Source organism: Amblyomma americanum, chromosome 6, assembly GCF_052857255.1.
Source record: "Amblyomma americanum isolate KBUSLIRL-KWMA chromosome 6, ASM5285725v1, whole genome shotgun sequence".
NCBI lineage: Eukaryota > Metazoa > Arthropoda > Arachnida > Ixodida > Ixodidae > Amblyomma > Amblyomma americanum.
Genome location: NC_135502.1, coordinates 100,600,119 through 100,611,331, shown reverse-complemented (window position 1 = coordinate 100,611,331; position 11,213 = coordinate 100,600,119). Strand labels below are relative to the sequence as shown.

Sequence of the window (11,213 nt, the reverse complement as noted above, 5' to 3'; positions counted from 1 at the left end):
TGCCTACCTGTCGCGCCGTCAACTGCATGAGGAGAGCAGCAAATTCCTCGGAAAAGACGTTTCAAAAATAAGGGTCCATTGCATCGCTATGGGACGACACTAGCAGACGACAGAACGTCGGCTGCACACAGTACGTACGGAGCCTCGTCTGCTCAACTGTGTCGTCCTGTTGCGCTAGCGTCGCCAACTCTACTCTTTGTTGTGATGCACGTTGTCGCGCTCTAAGCCCTAGTTATACCATCAATGGGTGATAAATTTAAGAGAGAATAGGTGAAAACCTTAATTAGGCAGCCGACTTTGAAGCGACTGTTTTACCGAATTATGTTTAGGCCGAACCGGAGTGAGCTGGGGCGAGGCCACAATCTGGTGAGGTGCCGTCGGTGTTCTGCTGGTTCACATTAGCTATCCAAAATATATATGGTACTGCTTTTTCGACGGAGCGTATCAAGTACTGTTTCATACTGTCGCAAATTAGGCCTGAATGGGCTTTTATTCATGATGCTTGGTGCAGTTGACCTCTAACAGCGCTTGTCACATGCGCTGCGGCATTCGTCTTTCTCGTCAGTCGTTTCGCACGTGCTGTGTAGAAGAAATGAGGCTGTGCTACAGAGTTAGATTAAAAGCACGTATGGAAGGTAAATGGCGCACTAAAGCGATAAAGATCACCTGTCATCAATGAGAAGAGGCATCGTCCGCCACCAACTCGAAATTGAAACAGCGGCAGCTGTGGTTCTTCGAGCGTCCGGATTTCCGCGCCATTGCCATTTCTTTGCTACACGAAAATTTGTTTTTAAGTAAACCTAGGCTCATCGTCATCCACTACTTCTCCTAATTACGCTCGGAAGACAAGAAAGAGGTCAGAAAATAGTGTTTAATGTACATACCCCTTTGCCGCGGCATGGTGAGACATGCATGCCTGTTCACTTCGGTTCCTCTGAAATTACAATGTTCCCCGAACAATGCTCACATTTATCACGTTCAGCGGCTTATTCCTTTGATATTACAGTAGACGTTACACGGAAAGAACGCAAATAACTGAGGACGGAAGCGTGAAAGACGCGACTTTTTGCATTGAAATACACAGCAGAAACCGAACTTCCGGGACATGCCATCCAACTTCCGGTGGCTTCACTTGCGCTCACTTCAGAAAGCGGGAATGCGGCATCCAGCCTCCTAGCGGAGCTCAGTGTTCTCAGCGCTAATGCATGCAGCCCACATATATCTATCCCCACCGCCACGTACTACCTCAAAGCGCGATTGAGGCGCCCACTGACCCACGGAGCCAGTTATGCACCCTTCGTTTCCTCATAATCATCGGAGTATAAAACGTTGTTTAGAACGTTGTTAACGCTAACACTAATAAACAGAATGAACGCCGACGGCCTATAGAAACAGAGGCGGGCGCTCGGTTTCGGCGCCGGCGGCGGATGGATGGATGGATAGTAGCAGTAGTGGATTATTAAAGTAAGGATAGAAAGGAAGGATAAGATTTTCGCTAGCCCTGGCATCTACCATCGATATTAAAACACCTGAGCTGGGGCAGCAGAAATAAAGGATAGCAGGCAGAATTGAGAAATTAAATGAAAGAGGTGAAGGAATAGGAAGAGAGGATGGCGGAAAGATAATACACAGAGACAATTTACACAATAAGAAATTTGTACAGGTTTCGCGTGTAGTTAGTTCTTGATGGAGGAATAAAAACGCACGCGCATAGCACTATGTTCACTACAAGCGGAGTGGGGCGTCCAGTTGTTAATCGTCCATTGTAGCACTCGCAGAGCGTTCGGTCACTGCGCGTAAGTACCTGGCGGAGAGAGAGACACACACAACTTTATTGCCACAGGAGATGGGAATTAGGGCAGGTGGGTCCTGTGTGGCGCCCAGGTTGGGGGCGACGGGCGGGACGTCAAGCCCGTCTGTTCGAGGAATGCACAGACGCTCACCAAGGTTCGCTCACGCGTGCGCACACTGCCCAGCGGCCACAATGGCGTATTTGTGGAGTCTGTAGGATGAAAGGATGGATGGAAAAAACTTTATACGGGAAATATTTAGTGTTCTTGACCCTTGCGGGTCACTGGGTGCCGTGGTGGATCCTTGGTCCAGGATGCCGCACTTGACTGCTGCCATCGTGGCTCGGCGTATGAGAAATAGTTGCGCTTCCTCGTCCTGGCTGGCCTGCAAGTGCGCCCTCTGCGTCACGCTAGGGTGGTCTATTCTAGGTTCTAAGTCTGCCTTAGGGCAGGTCCATGTGACATGCTCTAATGTAGGTTTACTCTGGCACCACGGACATTTGTCGACATATAGTGTAGGAAAAATCTTGTGTAGTTAGTGCAGGTGCGGGTAGGCACCGGTCTGTAGTCTGCGCCATTCTACCGCCTCTTCTTTGGTTAGCCTTTTGTGTGGGACTGGGTAGCTTTTCCACTGACCCCTGTAATGATCGAGTATATATGAGTACGTGGGGGTAACAGGGTCAAAGGTGCCTGTTGTGCAAAGTGTTGAGTCTGCTCGGTTGGCGTACCCTCGAGCTAACTCGTCTGCTGCCTCGTTTTCCCTCATCCTCTCATGTCCCGAACCCATACTATGCTATGTTTAGTGTATAGCCTATGTGTCTTCTCGTCGTGTATAGAATATGGTTGGCGATGCTGTAGATCCTGCCTCTTGTGTAGTTTCTGCATGCTTGTTTGGAGTCCATCACTATAGTGAGGTTTTGTCCTGTCGCGTTGCCGTGCGATATTGCCAGGGCAATGGCGGCTTCACAGCTGCCACTATGCTTGGGTTGTTTATCGTTGCGCTGATTATTTCTTTCCCTCCGTCTGTTACAACGGCATTCTTTTCCGTCAGTATCGATACTTTGCTGCGTCCGTGTATACTACGCTGGTATTTTCGCTGAATTTCCTGCTGACTGCTCGGACTCTGGCTCATCGTCTTTCATGGTGTATATTGGGGTCCATGTGTCTGGGTATGGGTCTCACCCGGATGTTGTTTCTTCCTCATTATTAATCTGTTCCCGGTCCTTTTGTGTGCCCAGGGGTAGCCCTAATTTCTATGTTACGTGTCTTCCCGTTCTGGTTTGAGTGAGTCTGTCTAGTTGCGCAAAAGTTGCGCTTTTCCTAGTTCGTCGAAGCTGTTAGATACTCCCAGTGCCATTAGCTTTTCGGATGGTGTTGACGTTGGAAGTTTGAGCGTCGTTCTGTACGCTTTGCGTAGTATGGTGTCGATTTGTAGAGTATCTTGCTTGTTTAGCTCGTGGTATGGGAGGCTGTACGTTACCCTGCTCGTGGCGAGACTGTCTATGAGTCTTAGGGTGTCCTGTTCTCTCATCCCTTTCTCTTTACGGCTGACTCTTCGAACGATTCTGGCGACTTGCTCTGTTGTATTCTTAAGAGATGTGATGATTTTGCAGCATCGTCCTGTGCTTTGCAGCCACATTCCAAGCGCTCTGATTTGTTTTCTCAGGTATTGTCTCGTTTCCGAGTTTCAGGGTGATTTTGGAGGTGTATTTCTGTGTATCTTTATTTATTCTTACATATTCTGATTTTTCTGCTGAGCACGGCAGTCCTCTGGCCCTGGTGTATTGTTCTGTACTGGTACAACAAGAAGCAGTGAACTGGAGGAGACTGCAAACAGGAACATTCTTCAACTTATACATTCTACACAAAATGTACCCTACACAATTCAGGGACACATGCCCGTGGTGCGGGGCAACCCCCACGCTATACTACATTACATGGGAGTGCAAACGCAATTATGCATTCCACAAACTCAAAACCCCGAGTGCGGAGCAATGGGAGGGTCTGCTCACCAGCAGCGAGCTCACAGCCCAAAGGGCCCTTGTGCAGCACGCATACGAAGCAGCAAGACTCAGCGGAGCCCTGGAATAGAGGCCCGACCTTGCGAAGAGGCCAGACGTCAACGATGAAGACGACGGCCCACCTCTAATCACATTGAGATTTCGATAAATGTTTTTCTCTCTCTCTCAGTACTGGTGATCGCTCTTTGTTGCCGCTGTTCTTTTGCTGCTAGGGAGCCTGTTGTTGCCCATCTGTTATGTCACCTACACACATTGCGTAGCCGATGTTTTCTATTTCGTTGGTACTTTCGTGAGTCCTATCATCGCTGCGTTGAACAGTAGCGGTGATATTACTGAGCGTTACGGGGTGCCCCTGTTCGGCACCGTGAAGCTCTCAGATCTTGTGTTTCCGAAGCCTATAGTAGCCGTTAATTCCGTCAAGAAGGCTTTGCTATATTGGAGGGTTCTGTTTCCACAGTTTATGTTATTGAGACCTTCCATGATGGCCACGTGTCCCACTTTATCGAAGGCTCCCTTTATGTCGAGCGCTAGTAATACCCCTGTCACACGGGATTTCTCAGCCTTTGCCGTAAAGTTGTCTTATTGCACTAAAGGAGGAAAACCAAAAAGGTGCAGCGACGCTGCTACACGGCAAATCCAAAGGAGCTAGAACGCGGCCTCCGTGAATGCTAAAAGTCACCGCTGTATGTGAAGCGGCGCTAGTAACATTATGAAATTAAAGCAGACGGTAGCACTTCAGCTAAGAGTGCTTTCGTTAATGTTGGAAAAAGTAGCTATCACGATAATAAACGAACGTTCTGACGGTGAGAAACGGATATTTTGAAACAAAAGTTTCTCGGTCCGGCCACGGTAGGCGCACTTTTCCGTTCGGCTCCTCGTTGTGTGCGAGAAGCGTGCTTTGTTTCTTGTGTCTTTGTGCGTAGTTCAAAGAAATTAGTTTGTGCCTAGTTAGCGTGCTGCCGTAATCATGAGCGACGAATGGCAAGACGTTAGAAAGAAGTGTGAAATTGCCATGAAGATTGCCGCTGTGGCATCATTACGCGCGGCGGCGGATGCGGCTAAGGCGCACGGAGACGCACTGGAAGAACAACTTCTCGCAAACATTGTCCATTGCAAAGCCGTCACGTTCCTTCTGCGAACTGTGCACCGCAGTAGGTGGGTGCCTCCCCGCAACGAGCGATGGTTTGAAAATACTTTGCCGAACATCGGAGACCAGCATTTTCGACAGGCGTTCCGCGTTGGCCCGGCTGCTTTTCGGTACCTTGTGGAGCGGTGCCGGCCTGCAATGCAGCGTGAACATACAAATATGCGGGAGGCCATCAGTGTAGAAAAGAGAATCGGCATCGGCCTTTTCAAGCTCTGGTCAGCTGCTGAAGACTGGGTGGTAGCTATAGTCTTTGGTGTTGGGCGATCAACTGTGAACACTATATATAGGGAGTTTGCTGAGACTGTGGTGGATGTGCTCGAACCGGAGTGTGTCCGAATGATGGCACCAAACGAGATGGATGAACATGTTAGCGAGTTTTACGCTATGACAGGATTCCCGCAAGCAGTGGGGGCCTTGGATGGCTGCCATTTCCCGGTGTCTCCACCCCACTTGAATGCAGTGGACTATAGGAACTACAAAGGCTGGCAAGTGTTTTTTTCTTGGTTTTCCCTTGTTTTTTCCTTAGTGCATTACGTAGTTGGCATAACTGATGTGAAACAAGGTAGTTTTTACAATATGTGAATTTACCTTCATTGCTACTTACAATGCTGCAGCATTCTTTCAACGTGTATTTAATTTCCATGGATCTAAACAAGTCTTTCGCAATCTAATATCACCTTTACAGTCTGTCACCTCTATTTATAATTCTATTTTCAGTAATCATATATATACAAATTCGCCTTCATCCACACACAGCCATGTATACTTTTTTCCACATCTAAGGTGTACATGTGTGTTAATTCTATTAGATGCTCACAAACTATTGAGCAGGTGCAGGCAGGGCATGGAGTTGTCACTGCTCTCATGCGTCTTGCACAGCCACAAGGATGTGAACATTACTCGCGTTCGATGTCCTGAAGCGCTTCTGTTTTCACCTTAGAAATAGACGACCCGCTACAGCATTAGGCTTCTTCTGATCTACTGTTTTTAAATACACGCTAAATAATTCCATCATGTAACCTTGTGCATACAAAATGTTCTTTTCTTTTGTGCAGGTACAGTGTCATCCTTCTGGCCCTTGTGGACCATAAATACCGGTTTCGGTATGTTTCTGCAGGCAGCCCAGGACGTTGCCACGACTCTCATGTGTACAGTCAATCGGATCTTGCTGAAACAGTTGAAGGACCGCTATTCAAGACGCCGGTCAAGTGATTAATGGCACTGTTGTGCCCCCGATTATTCTTTGCGACCAGGCGTTCGCCATGACAGGGAATCTCATCAAACCCTTACCGCATAATGGCCTTTTACAAGAGGAAAAAATACTGTTCAATTACCATCTGCCCAAAACACGAAGGATTGTTGAAAATGCTCTTGGGAGAATGGAAGCCCGCTTTCGATACACCATGAAAAGGATGGAGTGCGAGATCAGGCATGTAAATGTGATTATTAGAGCTTGCTGTACACTTAACAACATATGTGAACATTTTGGTGCCCGGCTACAGCAGCAATGGTTGGATGAGGTTTCTCAGCATGACAGAGCTTTTGAGCAACCTGCTCTTACTACGCAGTTAGAAGTTTATGTGGGGCTAGTGTTCGAGCAGCTCTTGTGCATTACTTTCAGCAGCTGCAGTAGAAGGCCGCTTAACATCACGAAGAGTGCTGCCCATGTTTTGTACCTCTAAGCAGCATACCTAATCCTAGGTAGCATTTGATGCCAATGTGGGACTGCAGCAGGTATAGTTTTGTGTCTTGCTACCTTCCACTGCAAACCTTCCTGACGGAGTTGTTTTCTTGCACAAACAAAATCAGAAGAATGGGTTACCCCAATCACCACGTCAACTTCTTAACCTAGATGTCTAACAGCCAGGTTAATTAACTGAAATTCAGTGGGGTTTCCCACCCAATTTCATTGGTGTTAAAACACTCCTTCAGGGCGATTTCTGACGTGGCATGATTTGGACATGGTTAACCTTGTGCAAGACACACAAGCACTGATATAGATATATGTGTCAATATGCGTCTTGTGTGAACAAATATCTTTGTATACAGGTATACAGTGTCAGTACTTTCACGATTAGTTATTGCTACTGCAAGAAAGTGCACATCAATTTTGCCTTGTTCTTTCGCCCTTGCCTTTTCTGAGGTACTTTTTGACGCTTTGTTGTTAAACTTGCACAGCTGTCAGCACTGTATCGCAACACTGCCTTGTGCCTTTCACGCAGCCTGTGGCCCAATAGTAGCATGTACATGGATGCAAGCGGAGATTTATACATTTTATTTGTTCAGGAAGTCCTTCAGCACCTGAACGAGGTCTTCTTCGGCTTTTACTTGTCGCTCACGAAGCCGAAGCTCCTTTTCTCTATACTCCTTGAGATCCTGCCGCAGGAGACGCTGCTCCTCCAGCAGACATTGCTGGGTTTCTTGGGCTGTCGAAAGTGGTCGCTTCCGCTTCCGCTGCTGGCGGCTGGTACTAGCCACAACTGTTGTAGTGCTTGCTGTGCCCCGCAAGTGTGGTGGAAGCCCTTGTGCAGGGTCTTCTGCAGCACCAGATGTGCCAGCTGCCTCAGCCGTTGGTTCAAGCTCAAATGAGCTTTCATGTACCTTGCCAGTCTCCATGGCGGAGATAACAGGAGGTCAAGCACATGCTTGCAAATAAATTGAACAAATAACCCTCAAGCTATGCTTTCTTTCAGGCCTCTGATAAGTGTTGTCCATGAAAACATATTTATGTTTACAGTGGTAAACCATCTTTTTGTCTGCCGTCACAAGAGTGTTACAACTGAAATTAGCCTCTTTCAGCCTCTCCTATACACCTCAGTACAAAACATTGCTGTGATCACCTGCTGATACGCTTTAACTTGGCATTTAGCATGATTTACCTGTCTTGCATTCATTGATTGATGCACCTTCATGTCATAACGTATGTAAAGGTGTTATCTTTTTGTCCTCCATTACAAGAGTGTTACAACCGAAATGAGCCTCCGTCCGTTACACCTCAGTAACAAACAGAGCTGTGATCACCTGCTGATATGTTTTAACTTGTCACTTAGCGTGATTTACAAATCGTGTATTATTCATATGTTTGATACACCTTCGTGTCATAACATATATAAAGGTGTTGTCATCCAAAATAAACAATACAAAGCCTTCGATGAGCAACTTATGAACAGTGGTTTGTTGTGCAGTGCAGCTTCAAACTCTAACCAATAAAAATTTACAAATCTTGTATTATTCATATGTTTGATACACCTTCATCTCATAACATATGTAAAGGTGTTGTCATCCAAAATAAACGATACAAAGATTTCGATGAGCAACTTATGACCAGTGGTTCGTTGTGCAGTGCGGCTTCAGACTCCAACCAATAAAAAATTTACAAATCTTCTATTATTCATATGTTTGATACACCTTCATGTCACAACATATGTAAAGGTGTTGTCATCCAAAATAAATTATAGAAAGCCTTCGATGAGCAACTTCTGAACAGTGGTTTGTTGTGCAGTGCGGCTTCAGACTCCAACCAATAAAAATCTAGCTGTATTTCTGGCTTGAATAAAGGGCATCGAATTTTCCCACGAGCAGTTTTCTACTCTGTATTAACCTGGAATTTATATTTGTTCAGATTTCAAAGGTTGAGAAGTCGCCCTTGCAGATGGAGATTCATATTCTTCCAAGAAAATTACCTCTTCGGCTGTGCTGACAGGTTGGCAGCTGCTCTCTTCCACCAGAGAGCGGTCATTTACTAGAAGGCTTCCCAAAAATCTGTGAAGCTCCGAGTAGAATGCCCAAAGTATGGCACCCTGGATAGTGTGCTTTCGTGACCACCTCCTGCAAACAGTTCCATGAGCACTACGTTCCCAACACTCAGGTAGTCAAAAGAGTATCTCGTACAAATGCCCATTTTAACTGCTGCTACTGAATAAACAAGGCTACTGCGGCAAGTACGCATTTTCGCACACTGCACGTTGTGTGAAAAGCAAGCTGCCCCAAACCCAATGCAGCAGCCCCTCTCGCATAATGTGAGTCAAAACTACGTCTCACCTGTCGCATGTTTTGAAAGCTGCCGCGCGGTTGTAATGGCACAAAATTTCGCGACACTTAGGGATCTAATATAAATCCCCGGTATATATAAAAGTAGCACTTGGCTTTGTTCACTACTCACCGATATTCTGTTGTCAGGTTTTCTATTTTTGAGTGCACCTGTTCCTTTGTCTTTGCGATGCCTTGTTCGGCCAGTGAAGTAGCAATGGCCTCGTAAACGGGCCCGTTCCGTTTCTCGCCGCGCAGTTCTGAGAGGTGGTCTTCCCAGAGACGGATAAGTGCCCAGGTTTCGCGCACCGGCCGGTGGGTGCGCGGTCCTCTCGTTTTTTTTTTTTTTGCTGCGCACTTCTGCGCGCCCAACTCGGCTGTTGCCTGAGAGGCCTCAATACTACCTGCCTCCATTAAAATTTTGTACAAAATCAAAATTAGATACGGCTAAAAACAAATCACTTTAAATATAAAAAGGAGTTCAACTATATCGAGCGGGAAAACAGAAAACACAAGCAAACGAAAAACGCGCACACAACAAGGAGCAAACGAAGAAAAAACAGCAAAGCGAGAAGCGCAAGCACGTGTGTGTCGATGCGGCTGCTGAAAAGCGTTCAAGTCTTTTCTTAGCGGGATAGATGTCTTATGTCGTAGCCTCTTCTACGGTTAACTGCACTGTTACGCCAAATTAACCATTAAATAAGATATATTAGAAATTTCTTACGTTTTCAAAACTAAAAATTGCGTCAATTATTTATTCTTTGAGCTCGCTAGCTGGCGCTGCCGTCTGGGTAGCTCCTTTAAGCAACTTTAAGGCCGCTTACGGCCGCCTTTATTGCTACGGACCTTTATCGCAAATGTCTTTCGCTTTGCCGTGTAGATGCGCGTCACGCGCCTTTGGGGCAAAGGACTTTAATTTCTAAGGCCTTACAAGTGCCCGCGTGGCAGGGGTATATTAAGTGTTATTCACTTCTTGCTTTTTCAGTGAGGACTCTCTCCTTTATTTGTAGGAGTACGTCTTTCGTGGACAGTCTCTTTCTGAAGCCGAACATGGCATCAGGGTAATATATCTTGTCCTCCATGTAGTTTCTGATCCTTTCATTGACCACTCTCTCGTATATCTTCTCTATACATGAGGTTAGAAAGAGTTGTCTAAGATATTTGATTTGGAGTCTTTTGCCCTGCTTGAGTAATATAATTACCTCTGCATGTTTCCATTCCGCCGGCACGATTCCTTTTTCCCAGATTTCTTTAAGCTACCTGGTAAGTTCGGCGATGGCCATGTCTCCCATTTTTGTAATGGTAGCGATATTTGCTCTGTGCTTTCCGGCTGCCGTATTCTTTCTGGATACCCCTATGGATGTCCTTACTTCCTCCACGGTGAGTGGCCTATCTATCTCGGGGTTGTCTCCTTCTCGGTATTCTTGGTCTTGCTATGGGTGCGTGGTTGGGTCGTAGCATTTCTCCCTCATTGCCTGTGTTAGTTCGTCTTCCGTTTCGGGGAAGGTGTGGCTTAGTCTTTTCATAGACTTGCCGCTTTTCATTTTGGTTTTTATTGGGTCTATCAAGGCTCTTAGTATATTCCAAGTACAGGCCATGCCTAGTGTTCCTCTGTTTCTTGAACTGTTGCCAGTTTTGCGTGGCGGTGTTGTGTGCGTGCTCTGATGCCTTCTTGATAAGTTCGGTAACCTTCAGCTTCAGTTTGCTGTTGTGTTTTTGCTGCCTCCATCTTCTGATAAGGCTTCTTCGTACTTCCCATAGGTGAAGAAGATGGCTGTCTACGTCTGGACCGGAGAAGGTGAGCTGGCCAATTGGACATAACTGTGCAACCACTGTGTCACACACTAGGACAAGGCAACTTGAGGATATAATAGTAAACCTAGAAGAGAGACTCGCTCAAAGCGATACAAGAGTTAAGGAAATGGAGGAACAAAGCACGAATCTTTAGGCAGAGGCAGAAATTGAAAGGCGGCGGCTGATTGACGTCATAGCTGTCACGTGGTTTCTCCTCGGTACAATGTCAAACTCACGCGCACACGGCGAAGAAGCTACGGAGGGGGAGTAGTAAAGCTTTAGTATGTGGCCCTGAAGGGCTGACGTAAGACAGCTGTTTCCAATTTTGAAGCGTCTTAGCTAAGAAGTCTCGGTGATATCAGTAGGCTGCTACACGCTTCGCCGCGTTCGAAAGCTTATCTTCGAAGTGCGCTGCGTGCCCTGTCCCCTGTT

The 11,213-nt window shown here is 46.5% G+C and overlaps 1 pseudogene; it reads left to right on the top strand.

Moving 5' to 3' along the window:
• Positions 1–5,096: 5,096 nt before the first annotated feature.
• LOC144095417 (uncharacterized) lies at positions 5,097–6,640 on the top strand (annotated as a pseudogene).
• The last annotated feature ends 4,573 nt before the right edge of the window (positions 6,641–11,213 follow it).